The sequence below is a fragment of the Danio rerio genome, chromosome 4 (genome assembly GCF_052040795.2).
Source record: "Danio rerio strain M-AB ecotype USA chromosome 4, GRCz13ab, whole genome shotgun sequence".
NCBI classification, from domain to species: Eukaryota; Metazoa; Chordata; class Actinopteri; order Cypriniformes; family Danionidae; genus Danio; species Danio rerio.
This window is the reverse complement of record NC_141024.2, coordinates 64,491,418-64,511,306: the sequence shown is the minus strand read 5'-3', so window position 1 is coordinate 64,511,306 and position 19,889 is coordinate 64,491,418. Positions and strand designations below refer to the sequence as shown.

The 19,889-nt window shown below is 41.3% G+C and overlaps 1 long non-coding RNA gene and 33 other non-coding genes across 34 annotated transcripts; all 34 read right to left on the bottom strand.

Moving 5' to 3' along the window:
* Nucleotides 1-3,498: 3,498 nt before the first annotated feature.
* Nucleotides 3,499-3,617, bottom strand: LOC137494658 (5S ribosomal RNA). Its single transcript, XR_015487648.1, has one exon. It is a non-coding gene; the product is annotated as a 5S ribosomal RNA (ribosomal RNA).
* Nucleotides 3,618-3,675: 58 nt separating this feature from the next.
* On the bottom strand, nt 3,676-3,794 carry LOC137494669 (5S ribosomal RNA). Its single transcript, XR_015487647.1, has one exon. It is a non-coding gene; the product is annotated as a 5S ribosomal RNA (ribosomal RNA).
* Nucleotides 3,795-3,852: 58 nt separating this feature from the next.
* Nucleotides 3,853-3,971, bottom strand: LOC137494681 (5S ribosomal RNA). The gene has a single exon (XR_015487646.1). It is a non-coding gene; the product is annotated as a 5S ribosomal RNA (ribosomal RNA).
* A 58-nt stretch (nt 3,972-4,029) lies between these two features.
* LOC137494692 (5S ribosomal RNA) lies at nt 4,030-4,148 on the bottom strand. Its single transcript, XR_015487645.1, has one exon. It is a non-coding gene; the product is annotated as a 5S ribosomal RNA (ribosomal RNA).
* Nucleotides 4,149-4,206: 58 nt separating this feature from the next.
* Nucleotides 4,207-4,325, bottom strand: LOC137494703 (5S ribosomal RNA). The gene has a single exon (XR_015489004.1). It is a non-coding gene; the product is annotated as a 5S ribosomal RNA (ribosomal RNA).
* Nucleotides 4,326-4,383: 58 nt separating this feature from the next.
* Nucleotides 4,384-4,502, bottom strand: LOC137494714 (5S ribosomal RNA). The gene has a single exon (XR_015487644.1). It is a non-coding gene; the product is annotated as a 5S ribosomal RNA (ribosomal RNA).
* A 58-nt stretch (nt 4,503-4,560) lies between these two features.
* On the bottom strand, nt 4,561-4,679 carry LOC137494725 (5S ribosomal RNA). The gene has a single exon (XR_015489483.1). It is a non-coding gene; the product is annotated as a 5S ribosomal RNA (ribosomal RNA).
* Nucleotides 4,680-4,737: 58 nt separating this feature from the next.
* On the bottom strand, nt 4,738-4,856 carry LOC141382865 (5S ribosomal RNA). The gene has a single exon (XR_015487643.1). It is a non-coding gene; the product is annotated as a 5S ribosomal RNA (ribosomal RNA).
* Nucleotides 4,857-4,914: 58 nt separating this feature from the next.
* On the bottom strand, nt 4,915-5,033 carry LOC137494737 (5S ribosomal RNA). The gene has a single exon (XR_015489247.1). It is a non-coding gene; the product is annotated as a 5S ribosomal RNA (ribosomal RNA).
* Nucleotides 5,034-5,091: 58 nt separating this feature from the next.
* LOC137494748 (5S ribosomal RNA) lies at nt 5,092-5,210 on the bottom strand. Its single transcript, XR_015487642.1, has one exon. It is a non-coding gene; the product is annotated as a 5S ribosomal RNA (ribosomal RNA).
* A 58-nt stretch (nt 5,211-5,268) lies between these two features.
* On the bottom strand, nt 5,269-5,387 carry LOC137494759 (5S ribosomal RNA). Its single transcript, XR_015488086.1, has one exon. It is a non-coding gene; the product is annotated as a 5S ribosomal RNA (ribosomal RNA).
* Nucleotides 5,388-5,445: 58 nt separating this feature from the next.
* LOC137494770 (5S ribosomal RNA) lies at nt 5,446-5,564 on the bottom strand. The gene has a single exon (XR_015488085.1). It is a non-coding gene; the product is annotated as a 5S ribosomal RNA (ribosomal RNA).
* A 58-nt stretch (nt 5,565-5,622) lies between these two features.
* Nucleotides 5,623-5,741, bottom strand: LOC137493609 (5S ribosomal RNA). The gene has a single exon (XR_015487641.1). It is a non-coding gene; the product is annotated as a 5S ribosomal RNA (ribosomal RNA).
* A 58-nt stretch (nt 5,742-5,799) lies between these two features.
* On the bottom strand, nt 5,800-5,918 carry LOC137493773 (5S ribosomal RNA). Its single transcript, XR_015487639.1, has one exon. It is a non-coding gene; the product is annotated as a 5S ribosomal RNA (ribosomal RNA).
* Nucleotides 5,919-5,976: 58 nt separating this feature from the next.
* LOC137494781 (5S ribosomal RNA) lies at nt 5,977-6,095 on the bottom strand. The gene has a single exon (XR_015488757.1). It is a non-coding gene; the product is annotated as a 5S ribosomal RNA (ribosomal RNA).
* A 58-nt stretch (nt 6,096-6,153) lies between these two features.
* On the bottom strand, nt 6,154-6,272 carry LOC137494792 (5S ribosomal RNA). The gene has a single exon (XR_015489118.1). It is a non-coding gene; the product is annotated as a 5S ribosomal RNA (ribosomal RNA).
* Nucleotides 6,273-6,330: 58 nt separating this feature from the next.
* Nucleotides 6,331-6,449, bottom strand: LOC137494803 (5S ribosomal RNA). Its single transcript, XR_015487637.1, has one exon. It is a non-coding gene; the product is annotated as a 5S ribosomal RNA (ribosomal RNA).
* A 58-nt stretch (nt 6,450-6,507) lies between these two features.
* LOC137494815 (5S ribosomal RNA) lies at nt 6,508-6,626 on the bottom strand. Its single transcript, XR_015487636.1, has one exon. It is a non-coding gene; the product is annotated as a 5S ribosomal RNA (ribosomal RNA).
* Nucleotides 6,627-6,684: 58 nt separating this feature from the next.
* LOC137494827 (5S ribosomal RNA) lies at nt 6,685-6,803 on the bottom strand. The gene has a single exon (XR_015487635.1). It is a non-coding gene; the product is annotated as a 5S ribosomal RNA (ribosomal RNA).
* A 58-nt stretch (nt 6,804-6,861) lies between these two features.
* On the bottom strand, nt 6,862-6,980 carry LOC137493774 (5S ribosomal RNA). The gene has a single exon (XR_015487634.1). It is a non-coding gene; the product is annotated as a 5S ribosomal RNA (ribosomal RNA).
* A 58-nt stretch (nt 6,981-7,038) lies between these two features.
* Nucleotides 7,039-7,157, bottom strand: LOC137493933 (5S ribosomal RNA). The gene has a single exon (XR_015487633.1). It is a non-coding gene; the product is annotated as a 5S ribosomal RNA (ribosomal RNA).
* A 58-nt stretch (nt 7,158-7,215) lies between these two features.
* LOC137494839 (5S ribosomal RNA) lies at nt 7,216-7,334 on the bottom strand. The gene has a single exon (XR_015487632.1). It is a non-coding gene; the product is annotated as a 5S ribosomal RNA (ribosomal RNA).
* Nucleotides 7,335-7,392: 58 nt separating this feature from the next.
* Nucleotides 7,393-7,511, bottom strand: LOC141383560 (5S ribosomal RNA). The gene has a single exon (XR_015488932.1). It is a non-coding gene; the product is annotated as a 5S ribosomal RNA (ribosomal RNA).
* A 58-nt stretch (nt 7,512-7,569) lies between these two features.
* On the bottom strand, nt 7,570-7,688 carry LOC141382864 (5S ribosomal RNA). Its single transcript, XR_015487631.1, has one exon. It is a non-coding gene; the product is annotated as a 5S ribosomal RNA (ribosomal RNA).
* Nucleotides 7,689-7,746: 58 nt separating this feature from the next.
* LOC137494862 (5S ribosomal RNA) lies at nt 7,747-7,865 on the bottom strand. Its single transcript, XR_015487630.1, has one exon. It is a non-coding gene; the product is annotated as a 5S ribosomal RNA (ribosomal RNA).
* Nucleotides 7,866-7,923: 58 nt separating this feature from the next.
* LOC137494873 (5S ribosomal RNA) lies at nt 7,924-8,042 on the bottom strand. Its single transcript, XR_015489117.1, has one exon. It is a non-coding gene; the product is annotated as a 5S ribosomal RNA (ribosomal RNA).
* Nucleotides 8,043-8,100: 58 nt separating this feature from the next.
* On the bottom strand, nt 8,101-8,219 carry LOC141383758 (5S ribosomal RNA). Its single transcript, XR_015489351.1, has one exon. It is a non-coding gene; the product is annotated as a 5S ribosomal RNA (ribosomal RNA).
* Nucleotides 8,220-8,277: 58 nt separating this feature from the next.
* On the bottom strand, nt 8,278-8,396 carry LOC141382863 (5S ribosomal RNA). The gene has a single exon (XR_015487629.1). It is a non-coding gene; the product is annotated as a 5S ribosomal RNA (ribosomal RNA).
* A 58-nt stretch (nt 8,397-8,454) lies between these two features.
* LOC137494906 (5S ribosomal RNA) lies at nt 8,455-8,573 on the bottom strand. Its single transcript, XR_015487627.1, has one exon. It is a non-coding gene; the product is annotated as a 5S ribosomal RNA (ribosomal RNA).
* Nucleotides 8,574-8,631: 58 nt separating this feature from the next.
* Nucleotides 8,632-8,750, bottom strand: LOC137493935 (5S ribosomal RNA). Its single transcript, XR_015489350.1, has one exon. It is a non-coding gene; the product is annotated as a 5S ribosomal RNA (ribosomal RNA).
* A 151-nt stretch (nt 8,751-8,901) lies between these two features.
* Nucleotides 8,902-14,519, bottom strand: LOC147845174 (uncharacterized). Its single transcript, XR_015484547.2, has 2 exons — nt 11,934-14,519; nt 8,902-11,653 (listed from the first exon to the last, which is right to left on the bottom strand). It is a non-coding gene; the product is annotated as an uncharacterized LOC147845174 (long non-coding RNA).
* A 1,384-nt stretch (nt 14,520-15,903) lies between these two features.
* Nucleotides 15,904-15,976, bottom strand: trnav-cac (transfer RNA valine (anticodon CAC)). Its single transcript has one exon. It is a non-coding gene; the product is annotated as a tRNA-Val (tRNA).
* A 104-nt stretch (nt 15,977-16,080) lies between these two features.
* Nucleotides 16,081-16,153, bottom strand: trnav-uac (transfer RNA valine (anticodon UAC)). The gene has a single exon. It is a non-coding gene; the product is annotated as a tRNA-Val (tRNA).
* A 2,626-nt stretch (nt 16,154-18,779) lies between these two features.
* Nucleotides 18,780-18,852, bottom strand: trnav-uac (transfer RNA valine (anticodon UAC)). Its single transcript has one exon. It is a non-coding gene; the product is annotated as a tRNA-Val (tRNA).
* Nucleotides 18,853-19,889: the final 1,037 nt, after the last annotated feature.

Here is a 19,889-nt window from a genome sequence, read left to right as displayed (position 1 = left end):
TATAAAATTTTCCCCAAAACCAAAACTCTTTAACACTCCAAATAAAAAGTCATGCTCCACCCTATCAAAAGCTTTCTCGAAGTCCAGACTAATTAAAAAACCATCTTTCTGCTTATCATTTATATATCTAATTGTGTCTTTAATACTCATAGTTGTATCCGCAATGTCTCGTCCTTTTATACTATATGCTTGGTTTGTTTTTATTATGCTTGGCATCACTTCTTTTAGTCTATTAGCCAAAACTTTGGCTAAAATCTTCAAATCAGTATTAAGCATTGTTATAGGTCTATAGTTTTTTAAATCTACTTTATCCCCCTTTCCTTTGTATATCACCTTCATTAAGCCCATCCCCATTCTTTTATTTATCTCACCATTCTCAAAAATCTCATCATATACTTCCTTTAAAATACTAGATAAAATATCTTTAAAAACAATATAAAATTCACTTCCCAACCCATCTATTCCTGGACTTTTCTTTTTGTTTAATCCACTAATTGCTCTTTTTATTTCTTCTTCTCTTATCTCCTCGTCACATTCTCTTTTTTCCCCTTCTTCTACTCTTGATTTTATTAGATTTAGTAATTCCCCTTTTTCTTTTTCTTTTATTCCCTCTGTGCAAAACAATTTCTCATAATATGATCTTATTTCTTCCAAAATCTCCTCATGTTGTTCTACTACGTTCCCATTTTTGCTCCTTATTTCTCTAATCATTTCTGACTTCCCTCTTCTCTTCTCTAGATCAAGAAAAATTTAGTGCACTTTTCTCCCTCCACTGTAATTTTTGCTTTGCTTCTTAATCTTGCACCTTCAAATTTCTCCTCCTCCATTTCATTTAATCTTCCTTGCAGTTCTTTAATCTTTTGTATATTTTTTCCATTCTCATTTTTCAATTCGTTTTCTAGTTTTTCTTTCAGCTCCTTTTCCTTATATTTTTTACAATTTTGTAATTGTCTACAATATTTTATCGTAAACTTTTTAACTAAATACTTCACATTCTCCCACCACATTCTTTTGTCCTCATTATAGATTTCATTCCCTTTTTCCTTTTGAATAATTTCCTTTACACTTAAAACATAGTCTTCATTCTTTAAAACCGCTGTGTTTAAAACCCATACCCCTGGCCCTCTTTTCACATTACTCCAGTCTAGCTTCATAAAAAGTGGCTTATGGTCACTCAGACTTGTTTCTTCATATTTAATCTTGTTTATAAATCCTTCAACATTTCTTGTGCATAAAATAAAATCTATTCTTGTTTGACAACAAAAATTCCCCACTATCTGTCTTCTTGAGTACTCTTTTGTCTGTTCATTCCTTTCTCTCCACACATCAATTAAATTCATTTCCTCCATCAATATTTTTAGTTCTTTTCTTCCCTTATCCGTTTTAAAAACCATTCCCTCAGCCATTTCTAATTTACTAAAAACAGTGTTAAAATCACCCATGATAATAACTCTTTCGTGTTTCTTTAAATAATCTCTAAGTACATTAAAATACTCTTTCTTTTTGTTCTCCTCTGTTGGGGCGTGAACATTCACCATAATTACTTTTTTCTTTTCATACTCCATTTCACATATCATACACTTCCCCTCTTTGTCATTATAGATTGTTTTACATAAAACCCCACTGTTTTCTTTTAATAAAATTGCAACTCCTCTCCCTAGCCTCCCATCCCCATTATTGTATAACATTTCCCCACTCCACCTTTTTCTTATTTCGTTCATACATTCTTCCCTCCAGTTTGTCTCTTGTAGTAAAATCACATCTTCTCGTTTACACATTTCTTTCACTTTTTCAAATTTCCTGATGTCTAAAAGCCCTCTTGCATTAAAAGACACAATTCCTAAAACCATAAAAAATATAAAAACATTCATAAAAGACATAAAAACATTCATAAAAAAACATCTTCTCAGTCCATGTCTTCCAAGCCCTTTAGCAACTCATACTTATTTGCGCATTCAATTTCTTCATCTTTTAGCAGTTTTTTTCTTGCAGTCTCTAAATTAGGTTTTATCTTTAACGATCTTCTTCTTTTTGCTGATTTCCCCTGTGTCTCTTTGTTTCCATCCTTTTGTAAATGTCCCTCTAAATCGGCTTGCTCGTCAATACTTTGGCCTTTTGTCTCCTCTGTGTCCAATGCCTTTTGAAAACTGTCTGTCATGTCCATTTGTGTCCAAAATGTGTCTTCCTGTTGTCCTTGATTTAAGTCTTTATTATTCGAATCGCTCAATTCTGCTGCTTCCAAAACACTCTTTAAACTGTCAGTCATATCCATTTGTGTCCATGTTGTTCCTTCCTGTTCCGTGACTCTGTCTATTCCATTAGTCTCATTCTCTTGTAGTTTTTCACTTTCAGATTCTGTTCTTTTTTCTTGTGTTGTTGTTTTGTCCTCTGACTGGATATTGTCTCCTTCATACATCTGCCTGCCTACCTGCTGCTCTACCTCCTCCTCCTCTTCCCCCATCCAACATTCACATTTATTTAAAACCTTATTACAATCCGGGCACTTCACAGCAGTGCAAAACTTTGCAAAGTGCCCCCTTTCCTCGCACTTATAGCACCTAAAATCAGGACAGTCTTTTACCACATGATCTGGGCTCATGCACAGCCTGCACGTTTTCACCTGATGACTGTGCATCACCCTAAAGTATTGTGGACCTTCTGCTGTCTCTATTCTTGTGCTGTACGGGAGGGACGCGACTTCTTTGGGGAATCTGGTTTTCACAAACCTCGTCCCATCTTCAATATTTGTGCCCGGATAAAACCTTCTTTTAATTTTTGAAATGGGACAAACTCCCCAATGATCCAATTTGTCTAAAATATCTTTATCAGCAACATAGACAGGCAGATGCATGAAGGAGACAACATAATCACGGTTTTGTAGCCTCTTAACTGCACAGTTTATCCCTTTAATAGTCAATTCGTCCGTTAACTCATCAGCATCTTCCTCTCTTTCAAGTGTTACTTCATATTCCTTGTTGTGTTTTGGTCTTACAGCCAAAATCTTTCCATCCCCAATCCTCTCCGTCACTGCTTTAATTACATCCATTGCTCTCACCTCTGTTGCTTGTCCTATGTCCACTGTTACAGTTGCTTCTTTTAGATAAATCCTTTTCCTTGCTTCCTTCTCCGATTGGTTTGTTTCTCGTTGTCGTCTGTCCAGTCCATTGTCATTTGCCTTCTCAACTCCGTCCGCCATTGCCAGGTCAGTCACCGTAGATCCGTCCATTGCAAAAAAAAACTAAATAAAAAACACTCCTCCCGAACAGCTCACGCTGCTGGGAGGACAAACTAAACAAACAAAAAAAGTTTGGCAAAAATGTATTTAAGACAAAAACAAAAATAAACAAAGAAAATCTGGTGAGCCTCTCTCACCAACTGCAGCCAAACACTTCCTGGAATGTACCACTATCACACATGCACAGGGTGGTATGGCCGTAAGCGAAAGAGGCTGTCAAGCGTTGGCTATTTAAATCAGCTGCCAAATGAAGCACTTCGAAAAGCTTACAGCACCTGGTATTCCCAGGCGGTCTCCCATCCAAGTACTAACCAGGCCCGACCCTGCTTTACTTCCGAGTTCAGATGAGATCGGGCATTTCCAGGGTGGTATGGCCGTAAGCGAAAGAGGCTGTCAAGCGTTGGCTATTTAAATCAGCTGCCAAATGAAGCACTTCGAAAAGCTTACAGCACCTGGTATTCCCAGGCGGTCTCCCATCCAAGTACTAACCAGGCCCGACCCTGCTTTACTTCCGAGTTCAGATGAGATCGGGCATTTCCAGGGTGGTATGGCCGTAAGCGAAAGAGGCTGTCAAGCGTTGGCTATTTAAATCAGCTGCCAAATGAAGCACTTCGAAAAGCTTACAGCACCTGGTATTCCCAGGCGGTCTCCCATCCAAGTACTAACCAGGCCCGACCCTGCTTTACTTCCGAGTTCAGATGAGATCGGGCATTTCCAGGGTGGTATGGCCGTAAGCGAAAGAGGCTGTCAAGCGTTGGCTATTTAAATCAGCTGCCAAATGAAGCACTTCGAAAAGCTTACAGCACCTGGTATTCCCAGGCGGTCTCCCATCCAAGTACTAACCAGGCCCGACCCTGCTTTACTTCCGAGTTCAGATGAGATCGGGCATTTCCAGGGTGGTATGGCCGTAAGCGAAAGAGGCTGTCAAGCGTTGGCTATTTAAATCAGCTGCCAAATGAAGCACTTCGAAAAGTTTACAGCACCTGGTATTCCCAGGCGGTCTCCCATCCAAGTACTAACCAGGCCCGACCCTGCTTTACTTCCGAGTTCAGATGAGATCGGGCATTTCCAGGGTGGTATGGCCGTAAGCGAAAGAGGCTGTCAAGCGTTGGCTATTTAAATCAGCTGCCAAATGAAGCACTTCGAAAAGCTTACAGCACCTGGTATTCCCAGGCGGTCTCCCATCCAAGTACTAACCAGGCCCGACCCTGCTTTACTTCCGAGTTCAGATGAGATCGGGCATTTCCAGGGTGGTATGGCCGTAAGCGAAAGAGGCTGTCAAGCGTTGGCTATTTAAATCAGCTGCCAAATGAAGCACTTCGAAAAGCTTACAGCACCTGGTATTCCCAGGCGGTCTCCCATCCAAGTACTAACCAGGCCCGACCCTGCTTTACTTCCGAGTTCAGATGAGATCGGGCATTTCCAGGGTGGTATGGCCGTAACGAAAAGAGGCTGTCAAGCGTTGGCTATTTAAATCAGCTGCCAAATGAAGCACTTCGAAAAGCTTACAGCACCTGGTATTCCCAGGCGGTCTCCCATCCAAGTACTAACCAGGCCCGACCCTGCTTTACTTCCGAGTTCAGATGAGATCGGGCATTTCCAGGGTGGTATGGCCGTAAGCGAAAGAGGCTGTCAAGCGTTGGCTATTTAAATCAGCTGCCAAATGAAGCACTTCGAAAAGCTTCCAGCACCTGGTATTCCCAGGCGGTCTCCCATCCAAGTACTAACCAGGCCCGACCCTGCTTTACTTCCGAGTTCAGATGAGATCGGGCATTTCCAGGGTGGTATGGCCGTAAGCGAAAGAGGCTGTCAAGCGTTGGCTATTTAAATCAGCTGCCAAATGAAGCACTTCGAAAAGCTTACAGCACCTGGTATTCCCAGGCGGTCTCCCATCCAAGTACTAACCAGGCCCGACCCTGCTTTACTTCCGAGTTCAGATGAGATCGGGCATTTCCAGGGTGGTATGGCCGTAAGCGAAAGAGGCTGTCAAGCGTTGGCTATTTAAATCAGCTGCCAAATGAAGCACTTCGAAAAGCTTACAGCACCTGGTATTCTCAGGCGGTCTCCCATCCAAGTACTAACCAGGCCCGACCCTGCTTTACTTCCGAGTTCAGATGAGATCGGGCATTTCCAGGGTGGTATGGCCGTAAGCGAAAGAGGCTGTCAAGCGTTGGCTATTTAAATCAGCTGCCAAATGAAGCACTTCGAAAAGCTTACAGCACCTGGTATTCTCAGGCGGTCTCCCATCCAAGTACTAACCAGGCCCGACCCTGCTTTACTTCCGAGTTCAGATGAGATCGGGCATTTCCAGGGTGGTATGGCCGTAAGCGAAAGAGGCTGTCAAGCGTTGGCTATTTAAATCAGCTGCCAAATGAAGCACTTCGAAAAGCTTACAGCACCTGGTATTCCCAGGCGGTCTCCCATCCAAGTACTAACCAGGCCCGACCCTGCTTTACTTCCGAGTTCAGATGAGATCGGGCATTTCCAGGGTGGTATGGCCGTAAGCGAAAGAGGCTGTCAAGCGTTGGCTATTTAAATCAGCTGCCAAATGAAGCACTTCGAAAAGCTTACAGCACCTGGTATTCCCAGGCGGTCTCCCATCCAAGTACTAACCAGGCCCGACCCTGCTTTACTTCCGAGTTCAGATGAGATCGGGCATTTCCAGGGTGGTATGGCCGTAAGCGAAAGAGGCTGTCAAGCGTTGGCTATTTAAATCAGCTGCCAAATGAAGCACTTCGAAAAGCTTACAGCACCTGGTATTCCCAGGCGGTCTCCCATGCAAGTACTAACCAGGCCCGACCCTGCTTTACTTCCGAGTTCAGATGAGATCGGGCATTTCCAGGGTGGTATGGCCGTAAGCGAAAGAGGCTGTCAAGCGTTGGCTATTTAAATCAGCTGCCAAATGAAGCACTTCGAAAAGCTTACCGCACCTGGTATTCCCAGGCGGTCTCCCATCCAAGTACTAACCAGGCCCGACCCTGCTTTACTTCCGAGTTCAGATGAGATCGGGCATTTCCAGGGTGGTATGGCCGTAAGCGAAAGAGGCTGTCAAGCGTTGGCTATTTAAATCAGCTGCCAAATGAAGCACTTCGAGAAGCTTACAGCACCTGGTATTCCCAGGCGGTCTCCCATCCAAGTACTAACCAGGCCCGACCCTGCTTTACTTCCGAGTTCAGATGAGATCGGGCATTTCCAGGGTGGTATGGCCGTAAGCGAAAGAGGCTGTCAAGCGTTGGCTATTTAAATCAGCTGCCAAATGAAGCACTTCGAAAAGCTTACAGCACCTGGTATTCCCAGGCGGTCTCCCATCCAAGTACTAACCAGGCCCGACCCTGCTTTACTTCCGAGTTCAGATGAGATCGGGCATTTCCAGGGTGGTATGGCCGTAAGCGAAAGAGGCTGTCAAGCGTTGGCTATTTAAATCAGCTGCCAAATGAAGCACTTCGAAAAGCTTACAGCACCTGGTATTCCCAGGCGGTCTCCCATCCAAGTACTAACCAGGCCCGACCCTGCTTTACTTCCGAGTTCAGATGAGATCGGGCATTTCCAGGGTGGTATGGCCGTAAGCGAAAGAGGCTGTCAAGCGTTGGCTATTTAAATCAGCTGCCAAATGAAGCACTTCGAAAAGCTTACAGCACCTGGTATTCCCAGGCGGTCTCCCATCCAAGTACTAACCAGGCCCGACCCTGCTTTACTTCCGAGTTCAGATGAGATCGGGCATTTCCAGGGTGGTATGGCCGTAAGCGAAAGAGGCTGTCAAGCGTTGGCTATTTAAATCAGCTGCCAAATGAAGCACTTCGAAAAGCTTACAGCACCTGGTATTCCCAGGCGGTCTCCCATCCAAGTACTAACCAGGCCCGACCCTGCTTTACTTCCGAGTTCAGATGAGATCGGGCATTTCCAGGGTGGTATGGCCGTAAGCGAAAGAGGCTGTCAAGCGTTGGCTATTTAAATCAGCTGCCAAATGAAGCACTTCGAAAAGCTTACAGCACCTGGTATTCCCAGGCGGTCTCCCATCCAAGTACTAACCAGGCCCGACCCTGCTTTACTTCCGAGTTCAGATGAGATCGGGCATTTCCAGGGTGGTATGGCCGTAAGCGAAAGAGGCTGTCAAGCGTTGGCTATTTAAATCAGCTGCCAAATGAAGCACTTCGAAAAGCTTACAGCACCTGGTATTCCCAGGCGGTCTCCCATCCAAGTACTAACCAGACCCGACCCTGCTTTACTTCCGAGTTCAGATGAGATCGGGCATTTCCAGGGTGGTATGGCCGTAAGCGAAAGAGGCTGTCAAGCGTTGGCTATTTAAATCAGCTGCCAAATGAAGCACTTCGAAAAGCTTACAGCACCTGGTATTCCCAGGCGGTCTCCCATCCAAGTACTAACCAGGCCCGACCCTGCTTTACTTCCGAGTTCAGATGAGATCGGGCATTTCCAGGGTGGTATGGCCGTAAGCGAAAGAGGCTGTCAAGCGTTGGCTATTTAAATCAGCTGCCAAATGAAGCACTTCGAAAAGCTTACAGCACCTGGTATTCCCAGGCGGTCTCCCATCCAAGTACTAACCAGGCCCGACCCTGCTTTACTTCCGAGTTCAGATGAGATCGGGCATTTCCAGGGTGGTATGGCCGTAAGCGAAAGAGGCTGTCAAGCGTTGGCTATTTAAATCAGCTGCCAAATGAAGCACTTCGAAAAGCTTACCGCACCTGGTATTCCCAGGCGGTCTCCCATCCAAGTACTAACCAGGCCCGACCCTGCTTTACTTCCGAGTTCAGATGAGATCGGGCATTTCCAGGGTGGTATGGCCGTAAGCGAAAGAGGCTGTCAAGCGTTGGCTATTTAAATCAGCTGCCAAATGAAGCACTTCGAAAAGCTTACAGCACCTGGTATTCCCAGGCGGTCTCCCATCCAAGTGCTAACCAGGCCCGACCCTGCTTTACTTCCGAGTTCAGATGAGATCGGGCATTTCCAGGGTGGTATGGCCGTAAGCGAAAGAGGCTGTCAAGCGTTGGCTATTTAAATCAGCTGCCAAATGAAGCATTTCGAAAAGCTTACAGCACCTGGTATTCCCAGGCGGTCTCCCATCCAAGTACTAACCAGGCCCGACCCTGCTTTACTTCCGAGTTCAGATGAGATCGGGCATTTCCAGGGTGGTATGGCCGTAAGCGAAAGAGGCTGTCAAGCGTTGGCTATTTAAATCAGCTGCCAAATGAAGCACTTCGAAAAGCTTACAGCACCTGGTATTCCCAGGCGGTCTCCCATCCAAGTACTAACCAGGCCCGACCCTGCTTTACTTCCGAGTTCAGATGAGATCGGGCATTTCCAGGGTGGTATGGCCGTAAGCGAAAGAGGCTGTCAAGCGTTGGCTATTTAAATCAGCTGCCAAATGAAGCACTTCGAAAAGCTTACAGCACCTGGTATTCCCAGGCGGTCTCCCATCCAAGTGCTAACCAGGCCCGACCCTGCTTTACTTCCGAGTTCAGATGAGATCGGGCATTTCCAGGGTGGTATGGCCGTAAGCGAAAGAGGCTGTCAAGCGTTGGCTATTTAAATCAGCTGCCAAATGAAGCATTTCGAAAAGCTTACAGCACCTGGTATTCCCAGGCGGTCTCCCATCCAAGTACTAACCAGGCCCGACCCTGCTTTACTTCCGAGTTCAGATGAGAACTGGCATTTCTTTTTTTTTTTTTTTTTTTTTTTTTATTAAAAATTAATCACATTACATTAACATTTAAATACTTCAAGAAATTTCACAAAACAATTACATTAAAATCAACATTCTTCATAACAAAACATCCTCTTTGGGCATTTTCCACTTTAAACCATTTAAAACATTATACACTTCATCATTAAACACATCATAAAAGCTTGGTAACATATCTTCTCCTTTAAAATACCAGTACAGTCTTTCAATTTATCTTTCCATTTTTCGTTTTAGTACATTCCACACATTTAAAACAACTCTTTCCTGTTTTGCTACATTTCTTCTTTCCCACACACACTTTTTAATCATCATTATAAGAAGATTTACAAACTTTTTGTTTTTGTTTTGCATATTCCATCCGAACATCACAAGAGTATTCCATTCCAATTGTTCTTCATCCCAATCTTTCAATAAATCTTTTAGCATTTTTTGGCATTTCATGTAAAAACATTCTAATTCTTTACAGTATAAAAACAGGTGTAAAATTCCTTCATCTTCTTGAAAACAAACCTTACATGTTGCATTTTGTTCTATATGTATCTTTGTTAAAATGCACTCAGTAAAAATTGCCTTGTGTCTTATAAAATATTCAAAACATTCCAATCTTGTTTCTATTATTTTCCCTCTCATGTTTTTCCATATATTTTCCTTTTTTACACTATTCAATCTTTGTACCCAAAAGTTATTTGCTATTGGTTCTTGAAATACACTATCTCTAAAATACACATAAAAGTCTTTCAGTAAACAATCTTTAAAATCACAAAGCTTTCCTTTTAAATTGACATGTATGATTTTTTCATTCCCACCTTCTTCCATATTTTCTATTCTTGTAATCCATTCTTTTGGTATGGCACTTTTGACCGTTTCAAGTTTATTTTCTATTTCCTTTACACTGTATTCCTCTTTAGCTTCTTCCATTAAGTCTACTATATATTGCTTAGGTAAAAATCCCTTTTTGAATTCATAAAGAACATCCCTTATTCTTAAAATCCCTACATCCATCCATTTTTTAAAAAATAGTTCCTTCCCTTCTTTTAAAATACTTTTATTTAAAAACAAAGGTTGATTTAACAAGTTTTCTCTTGCCTTTACTTGATAAAATACTCCGTCTAAAAATTTCCCCCATGCACTTAAAATTTCTTGATAAAACCCTGGTAACTTTTCCGTCATCCAGTTTTTTGTTTTTAACCAAAGAATGTCTTCTCCTAAGTTAAAATTGCCAACTTTGTTTAAAAAATATTTCATAACTTTTTTCCATTCTGTTGAGTTCTCCTCTTGTAAAAGCTTTTTAACTATTTTGATTCTAAGACAATTCTTCCTTTGTTTAATATCCATCAATCCTATCCCTCCTTCTTCTGTTGCTCCTATTATTGTATTGTACGCAATTCTTGGGGGTTTCCCCTCCCATAAAAAATCTTGAACACACTTTTTCAATCTCCCTTCTATCCAACATGGCATTTCTGTTATATATAATTTATACCATAGCTTTGATGTCATTAAAACATTTAATATTAAGGCTTTCCCCTTTAAGCAAAGTTCTCTTATCCTCCAAAAATTTAATCTTGATTCTATTCCTCTTATTAGATCATCCCACATCTTTTCTGTTGCTTTTCTTTCATTTTTACCAATTAAAATTCCTAAAATTTTCCGTTCTTCTACTTCTCTAAACTGGAAACAATCTGTTAAAATATCTGCTTTACCAAACCTCATATATTGTGTTTTATTTTCATTTATTTTGCTTCCTGTTCCCTTACAAAACTCCTGTACTTTTTTCATGGCTTCTTTTACACTCTTTTTCTCCTTCACTATTATTGTTGTATCATCAGCATACTGGTATATTTTTCCTTCATCCTCCTCTTCTTCTATTTTTATTCCTTTAATTTTAGTTTCTTGTTTTATTGCTAACCCTAAAGGTTCTGCGATTAGGGAATATAATAGTGCTGAAAGAGGACATCCTTGTCTAATTGATCTTGTAATTTTAAAGCAATCTGTTAAAAAACCATTACATTTTACTTTTGTTAAAGCCCCTTTATATAAAATTTTAATCCAATTAATAAAATTCTCTCCAAATCCAAATGTTTTGAGTACATCAAATAAATAAGTATGTTCTACTCTGTCAAAAGCCTTTTCAAAATCTACACTAATTAAAAAACCATTCATCTTCTTTTCTTGTAAATAATCTATTGTGCTTTTAATACTCATTGTTACATCTGCAATATCTCTCCCTTTTATTGCATATGCTTGGTTTGATTTAATTAATTTAGGCATTACTTCCTTTAATCTATTCGCTAAAACTTTTGCTAAAATCTTTAAATCTGTATTCAACATTGTTATTGGTCTATAATTTTGTAATTCAGTTTTTGCTCCTTTTCTTTTATATATTAACTTCATTAATCCCATCCCCATTCTTTCATTCATCTCTTTACATTTAAAAATGTCTTTAAAAACTTCTTTAAGTATTCCTTTTAAAATATCTTTAAAAACAATATAAAATTCATTTCCTATTCCATCTATACCTGGACTTTTCTTTTTATTTAGTTGATTTATTGCAATTTCAATCTCTTCTTCATCTATTTCTCTGTCACATTCTTTGTTGTCATCTTTTTCTAATTTTACTTTTATATAATTTAGAATCTTCCTTTCTTTTTCTTCATCAATACCTTTTGCTTCAAAAAGATCTTCATAAAAATGTTTGATTTCTTCTAGTATTTCTATGTTTCCTTTCACAATTTTTCCATTTCTCCCTTTAATTTCCTTTAGTATTCCTGCTTTACCTCTTTGCTTCTCTAAATCAAAAAAGAATTTCGTGCATTTTTCCCCTTCTACTGTGTATTTAGATCTGCTCCTCAACATTGCCCCCTTATATTTGTCTTCTTCTAAATCTCGTAATTTTTGCTCTATTTCTTTGATTTTTTCAATATCTTTATTTTCTTTGTTTAATTCTTTTTCTAAGGATTTTTTAACTTCTTTTTCTGTATACTTTTTACATCTTTGTAGTACTGCGCAATATTTGATTGTGTATTTTCTTATTTGGTATTTTGTGTTTTCCCACCATATCCTTTTATCTTCATCATACATTCTATTTTCTTTTTCTTTCTCTATTATTTCTTTGACTTTTTGAACATAATCTTCATTTTTTAAAATGGTTGTGTTTAAAATCCAAGTTCCTGGTCCTTTTTGTATGTTATCTACATTCACTTTAAAATGCAAGAGCTTATGATCACTAAAACTGTTCTCTTCATACTGTATGTTTTCTATAAAATTCTCAATATTCCTAGTACATAATATAAAATCTATTCTTGTTTGACATATAAAATCTCCAACTATTTGTCTCCTTGAAAACTCTCTTTTTTCTTTGTTATTTTCCCTCCATATGTCTATTAAATTATTTTCTTTTATTAGCTCCTTTAGTTCTTTCCTTGCTGTGTCAGATTTAAAAACCATTCCATCTGCCATGTCTTGTTTATTAAAAACTGTATTAAAATCTCCTACCATTATTATTTTTTTATGTCTCTCAATTACCTTATTTAAAATCTTAAAAAACTCTTTTTTATCTTTCTCTTCCGTAGGTGCATGTATATTGGCTATAATCATTTCTTGTCCTTCATAGTTTACTTCTATCACTAAACACTTTCCATTATTGTTTTTATACACGATTTTTTTAATATTAAAAACATCTTTTTTTAATAAAAATGCCACCCCTCTTCCAGATTTGCCATCACCATTGTTATATAAGATATCCCCCTCCCACTTCTTTTTAAAATCTTCCATTACATAATCTTTCCAGTTTGTTTCTTGTAATACTATCATGTCCTTATTTTTAAATTTTTCTCTTATTTTCTCGAATTTCCCTTTTTCCATCATACCTCTTGCATTAAAAGATACACATTTTAAAACCATTAAAAGAAATAAAGATAAAATTAAAAACCTAAAAATCATTATTACTCATCATCTCCCTCCATTTCCTTTAACACTTCATATCTGTTCATGTTTTTCATTCTTGTAGTCAATTTTCTCTTTGTACTTTCTAGATTAGGTTTAATCTTTAATGTCTATCTTCGAATTGTTCTTCTCTCCTCTCTGTCCATTTTAATTTCTTCTTCTCTTCCAATTTCATTACTTTTTTCTTCATTTCTTTGTCCAGTCTTCACCTCATTGTCTCCACACATCTGAGAATTGTCCATTGTTTCCATTTCTATGTTTTCATTATCCTCTTCTTCTCTTTTTTCCTTTTCTTTGAAAAGCGTTTGCCTCTCCCTTTCTTCCAATATCAGTCTTTCATTTGCTTCATTTTGCATTTTTCCTCTCTCTTCTTCATGTCTTTCTTCACAAAAAATGTCATCTTCATTATTCCTCTCATGCATTTTCTTATCCTCTTGAATTTCTTTTCCATTTTGTTTCTCTTTCGGTAAGTCTTTTGGTTGTAAAACTCCAGCTTGTTCTTCTCCTTCATTTTGTTCTACATTGTTTACTTTATGCACTTGCCTGCTTATCTGGTTTCTTTCTTCTCCTTCCTCTGCCTCCATCCAACATTCACATTTTGCTAAAATTTGGAGGCATTCCGGGCATTTAATTGCATCACAGTTTCTTGCAAAATGTCCTCTTTCTTCGCACTTAAAGCACCTAAAGTCTGGGCAGTCCTTCATCACATGCTCCGGGCTCATACACAGCCTACAAGTCTTAACTTGGTGGCTGTGCATCACCCGGAAATATTGTGGTCCTTCTGCCGTTTCAAACTTCGTGCTATATGGAAGCGAAGCCACCTCCTTGGGAAACCGTGTCTTAATGAACCTTGTCCCATCCTCAATCTCAGTGCCCGGATATGTCCTCCTTTTATTTTTTGATAAGGGGCTAACACCCCATCCATCCAATTTTTCTAATATTACACTATCCTCCAGATAAACAGGCAAGTGCATAAAGGAGACAACATAGTCTCTGTTTTGTAACATTTTAACTTCACAGTTCTCTTCATTTATTGTTAGTCCATCAATCAGTTTGTCACAAGTTTCTTCCTCTTCTAAAGTTATTTCATATTCTTTGTCCTTTCTCGGTCTTATTGCCAAAATTCTCCCATGTCTACATTTTTCTGTTAACGCCTTAATAATGTCTGAAACTCTCACCTCTTTTACTTTGTCCACGTTTAGTATTACAGTTGCTTCCTTCAAGTACTTCTTTCCTCTCCTTTCATGTTGTCTTTCCTGTTGCTGATTTTCTTGTCATTCCATGTTAGCCATGTTTGTTTCTCCTCCTCGTGCTGTGTTGTTTCCCATCTGTTTTCCCTCTCGTACTCCCGTGTCGTCTCCTCTTTGCTTTTCACCATCCATCTCTGTGTTATTTTCTCCTCTTGTTTTGCCCGAAAGTCCAGTGAATTTGTCCTTTGTGCTTTCCATTGTCCCAAAAAAATCCAAGCAAAAAAGGTGAATAACCACCTTCCAGCTAGCACATGTGCTGCTGTCAGGTGGTTTAAACTCCAAAAATAAAAAATAATAACTCCTTAAACTATATTAAACACCCAAAAAAATAAAAAAATAAAACAACAAAAGAAAGGGAGAGCCTTTCTCTCCCGTCTGCAGCCTTTCACTTCCTGTTTTCACACTAACTCCCTGTAGCGCACTCAAGGTGGTGTAGCCGTAAGCAATGACAGCTGTCAAGTGTTGGCTATTGAAACTAGGCGCAGCCCCAGGAGGCGAGCACAGCTTAGCTGCCTGCTGCGCCAATGAGCTGGACAGCCGGAGCTGGGCAAGCTGTGAAACGCCAGATTCCATGTCACGGTACTGCGGTGTGGCTCCCAGGAGACAGCTCCTGCCAAGTTCGCATGTCAGGATGGCCGAGCAGTCTAAGGCGCTGCGTTCAGGTTGCAGTCTCCCCTGGAGGCGTGGGTTCGAAACCCACTTCTGACAAACTGAACCTGTGGCAGTGCGTTCAGGCTGAAGTCTTTAACTCTCTGCCCCCATGTCCGAATGATACAGTAACACTGACAAGGTGCCGTATCACGCGGGCTTTAATGCAAGTGCACCGAAAGGGGATCAAAAGAATTGTTCTGGGATGGTGTTGGTTTGCAGATGCATTTTTTCGTCAAATCCTCGTACAACGTCAAATCATGACATTTGACAGATCCACGCCCTAGTATCGTGGATCATCCAGGGAGCAGAGAACCGATTGAGAATGTGCGTAAAAGCAAATCTGAATGTTTCCGCCCAGTTTCTAACAGGAGACCCTCCGCTTGTAAAGCCATCGTGATAACCACAGGAGCCTCCGGTTAGGGTGAGAGCACTGTCTTGTGGTGCCATCGCAGAGAGACTGAAAGTCACTTTCCACAATGTTTTCATTCAATGTTCTACGCTGGTGGAATCACCTTCCCAATCCCACTCGGATTAGGGATACACTGGTATCCTTCAAACGACAGCTAACACCCATCTCTTCAGAGCACACCCGAACCCAAGGGGAATATCCCTCTCCCTAAAGAAAACGAAACTCCTACTCCAGCACTAAATTCTCTGAGCACAAACAAATTACTTGGGATAAATAGCCCTTTTTCGTATGCATTGCCTCGTCTTGTTGAATACCTCCACTATTGTATGTCGCTTTGGACAAAAGTGTCCGCTAATTGTATGCTTCCGCCCAGTTTCGAACAGGAGACCTTTAGTGTGTAATGCAAACATGATAAACACTACACTACGAAAACCAATAGGCTAGTGCTGCTTCAAGTATTTATAGTCTTTTTTTTTATAGGGCTGTCTTGTACGGTCTGCACCGTGGAGGGCCAGCAAACGCACTGGCCACCTGCTCATGCACAACACAAAGCTAAAAGAAATCAGATTCTACGCAAGTTTGCGACACCGCGAGGGGAGGTAAACACTGAGATGAATACAAACTTCTAGCCTCACACCGCTCTGCAGAAAGAATGTTTTCAGTGAACGTCAGTACTCAACAGAAGCATGATTTGACAATTGTCATAAAAGCCAGAGGTTGTTTCCGCCCAGTTTCGAACTGGGGACCTTTCGCGTGTGAGGCGAACGTGATAACCACTACACTACGGAAACCTTCAGGCAGAACAAGCAGATAACCCATTTTGATTGGGTGCCTGTTGACGATCATTGCTGGGGGCGCAGTGGATGCTATTATTTTCTCGCCAAAAGAAGAGCACTGTTTCTGCTCAGTTTCGAACCGAGGACCTTTCGCGTGTAAGGCGAACAAGATGACCACTACACTACAGAAACCCCACAAACGCTTTCGCCAGCGAAGTTAGGCCTGCAAGGATAAAACAAGGTGTACGCGTTTGTCAATCAAGAGGACAAAGCCAACTCAGTGTGACAAGCTCCCTGCAGGTATTAGGGCCAATTTACAATCCGGGCACAACACAGCTGTACAGGTCCTTGCGAAATATCCCCTTTCGTCACATTTGAAGCACCTGAATTCTGGGCATTCCTTCATCACATTTTCTGAGCTCATGCATAGTCGACAGGTTTTTACCTGATTGGTGTGCATGACTCTAAAGTGCTGTGGCCCTTCCGCCGTCTCGATTTTGGTGCTGTATGGTAAGGAGACCATCTCTTCTGGAAATCTGTTTTTTACAAACCTTGTTCCATCTTCTATGTTTGTGCCAGGATACAATCTTCTTTTAATTTTAGATATGGGGAAAACTCCCCATCCCTCTAGCTTGCTTAAAATTTCTTCATTTGCTAGGTAAACAGGCAGATTCTTGAACGAAACAACATAGTCTCTGTTTTGTAACCTCGTACTTCAGATTTCACTCCTTGAATTGTCAATCCATTGTCTATTAAAATTTCGGTGTCATCTTCAGTCTCCACTGTTACTTCCTCCTCCCTTGTTTGTTTGGGTCTCAACGCCAGAATTCTTCCTTCTCCATTCAGCTTCGTGACGGATTTGATTATATCAAATCTTCTTGCATCTTTTACATTTTCTACTTCTACAGTTACTGTTGCTTCCTTTGTGCATACTCTTCTTTGTATCTCTTGCTTATCCTTACCTTTTTCACCTCTTCGTTGGCCGGGCTCTTCATTTAATTTATCTCTTTGTCTGTTGTCAAGTCCATTTTCTTTATCTCTTCGTCTATTATCCAGCCTATTTTCTTTATCCTTTCGTGCAAGTCCCTCCATTTCCATGTCGTTGCCGGGGAATCTGTCCATGATTAAAAATAAAACACTACATAACCACCCTTCAGTCAGCAAAATGCTGCTGTTAGGTGGTTTTTAAAGACAAAAACAAAACAAACAAACAAAAACACTCAAGGTCAATAAACAAAAAGGTAGACAAACAAAATGGGGAGAGCCTTTCTCTCCTTACTGCTGCCAACTCACTTAGGGCCTGTTTGCTCTATAGCGCCTTCAGGGTGGTGTGGCCGTAAGCATTGACAGCTGTCAAGTGTTGGCTATTGAAACTAGGCGCAGCCCCAGGAGGCGAGCACAGCTTAGCTGCCTGCTGCGCCAATGAGCTGGACAGCCGGAGCTGGGCAAGCTGTGAAACGCCAGATTCCATGTCACGGTACTGCGGTGTGGCTGCCAGGAGACAGCTCCTGCCAAGTTCGCATGTCAGGATGGCCGAGCGGTCTAAGGCGCTGCGTTCAGGTCGCAGTCTCCCCTGAACCTGCGGCAGTGCGTTCAGGATTAAGTCTTTAACTCTCTGCCCCCATGTCCGAATGATACAGTAACACTGACAAGGCGCCGCATCACGCGGGCTTTAATGCAAGTGCACCGAAAGGGGATAAAAAGAATTGTTCTGGGATGGCGTTGGTTTGCAGAGGCATTTTTTCGTCAAATCCTCGTACAACGTCAAATCATGACATTTGACAGATCCACGCCCTAGTATCGTGGATCATCCAGGGAGCAGAGAGCCGATTGAGAATGTGCGTAAAAGCAAATCTGAATGTTTCCGCCCAGTTTCTAACAGGAGACCCTCCGCTTGTAAAGCCATCGTGATAACCACAGGAGCCTCCGGTTAGGGTGAGAGCACTGTCTTGTGGTGCCATCGCAGAGAGACTGAAAGTCACTTTCCACAATGTTTTCATTCAATGTTCTACGCTGGTGGAATCACCTTCCCATTCCCACTCGGATTAGGGATACACTGGTATCCTTCAAACGACAGCTAACACCCATCTCTTCAGAGTACACCCGAACCCAAGGGGAATATCCCTCTCCCTAAAGAAAACGAAACTCCTACTCCAGCACTAAATTCTCTGAGCACAAACAAATTACTTGGGATAAATAGCCCTTTTTCGTATGCATTGCCTCGTCTTGTTGAATACCTCCACTATTGTATGTCGCTTTGGACAAAAGTGTCCGCTAATTGTATGCTTCCGCCCAGTTTCGAACAGGAGACCTTTAGTGTGTAATGCAAACATGATAAACACTACACTACGAAAACCAATAGGCTAGTGCTGCTTCAAGTATTTATAGTCTTTTTTTTTATAGGGCTGTCTTGTACGGTCTGCACCGTGGAGGGCCAGCAAACGCACTGGCCACCTGCTCATGCACAACACAAAGCTAAAAGAAATCAGATTCTACGCAAGTTTGCGTCACCGCGAGGGGAGGTAAACACTGAGATGAATTCAAACTTCTAGCCTCACACCGCTCTGCAGAAAGAATGTTTTCAGTGAACGTCAGTACTCAACAGAAGCATGATTTGACAATTGTCATAAAAGCCAGAGGTTGTTTCCACCCAGTTTCGAACTGGGGACCTTTCGCGTGTGAGGCGAACGTGATAACCACTTCACTACGGAAACCTTCAGGCAGAACAAGCAGATAACCCATTTTGATTGGGTGCCTGTTGACGATCATTGCTGGGGGCGCAGTGGATGCTATTATTTTCTCGCTAAAAGAAGAGCACTGTTTCTGCTCGGTTTCGAACCGAGGACCTTTCGCGTGTAAGGCGAACGTGATGACCACTACACTACAGAAACCCCACAAACGCTTTCGCCAACGAAGTTAGGCCTGCAAGGATAAAACAAGGTGTACGCGTTTGTCAATCAAGAGGACAAAGCCAACTCAACGTGACAAGCTCCCTGCAGGTATTAGGGCCAATTTACAATCCGGGCCCAACACAGCTGTACAGGTCCTTGCGAAATGTCCCCTTTCGTCACATTTGAAGCACCTGAATTCTGGGCAATCCTTCATCACATTTTCTGAGCTCATGCATAGTCGACAGGTTTTTACCTGATTGGTGTGCATGACTCTAAAGTGCTGTGGCCCTTCCGCCGTCTCGATTTTGGTGCTGTATGGTAAGGAGACCATCTCTTCTGGAAATCTGTTTTTTACAAACCTTGTTCCATCTTCTATGTTTGTGCCAGGATACAATCTTCTTTTAATTTTAGATATGGGGAAAACTCCCCATCCCTCTAGCTTGCTTAAAATTTCTTCATCAGCTAGGTAAACAGGCAGATGCTTGAACGAAACAACATAGTCTCTGTTTTGTAACCTCCGTACTTCAGATTTCACTCCTTGAATTGTCAATCCATTGTCTATTAAAATTTCGGTGTCATCTTCAGTCTCCACTGTTACTTCCTCCTCCCTTGTTTGTTTGGGTCTCAACGCCAGAATTCTTCCTTCTCCAATCAGCTCCGTGACTGATTTGATTATATCAAATCTTCTTGCATCTTTTACATTTTCTACTTCTACAGTTACTGTTGCTTCCTTTGTGCATACTCTTCTTTGTATCTCTTGCTTATCCTTACCTTTTTCACCTCTTCGTTGGCCGGGCTCTTCATTTAATTTATCTCTTTGTCTGTTGTCAAGTCCATTTTCTTTATCTCTTCGTCTATTATCCAGCCCATTTTCTTTATCCTTTCGTGCAAGTCCCTCCATTTCCATGTCGTTGCCGGGGAATCTGTCCATGATTAAAAATAAAACACACTACATAACCACCCTTCAGTCAGCAAAATGCTGCTGTTAGGTGGTTTTTAAAGACAAAACAAAACAAACAAAAACACTCAAGGTCAAT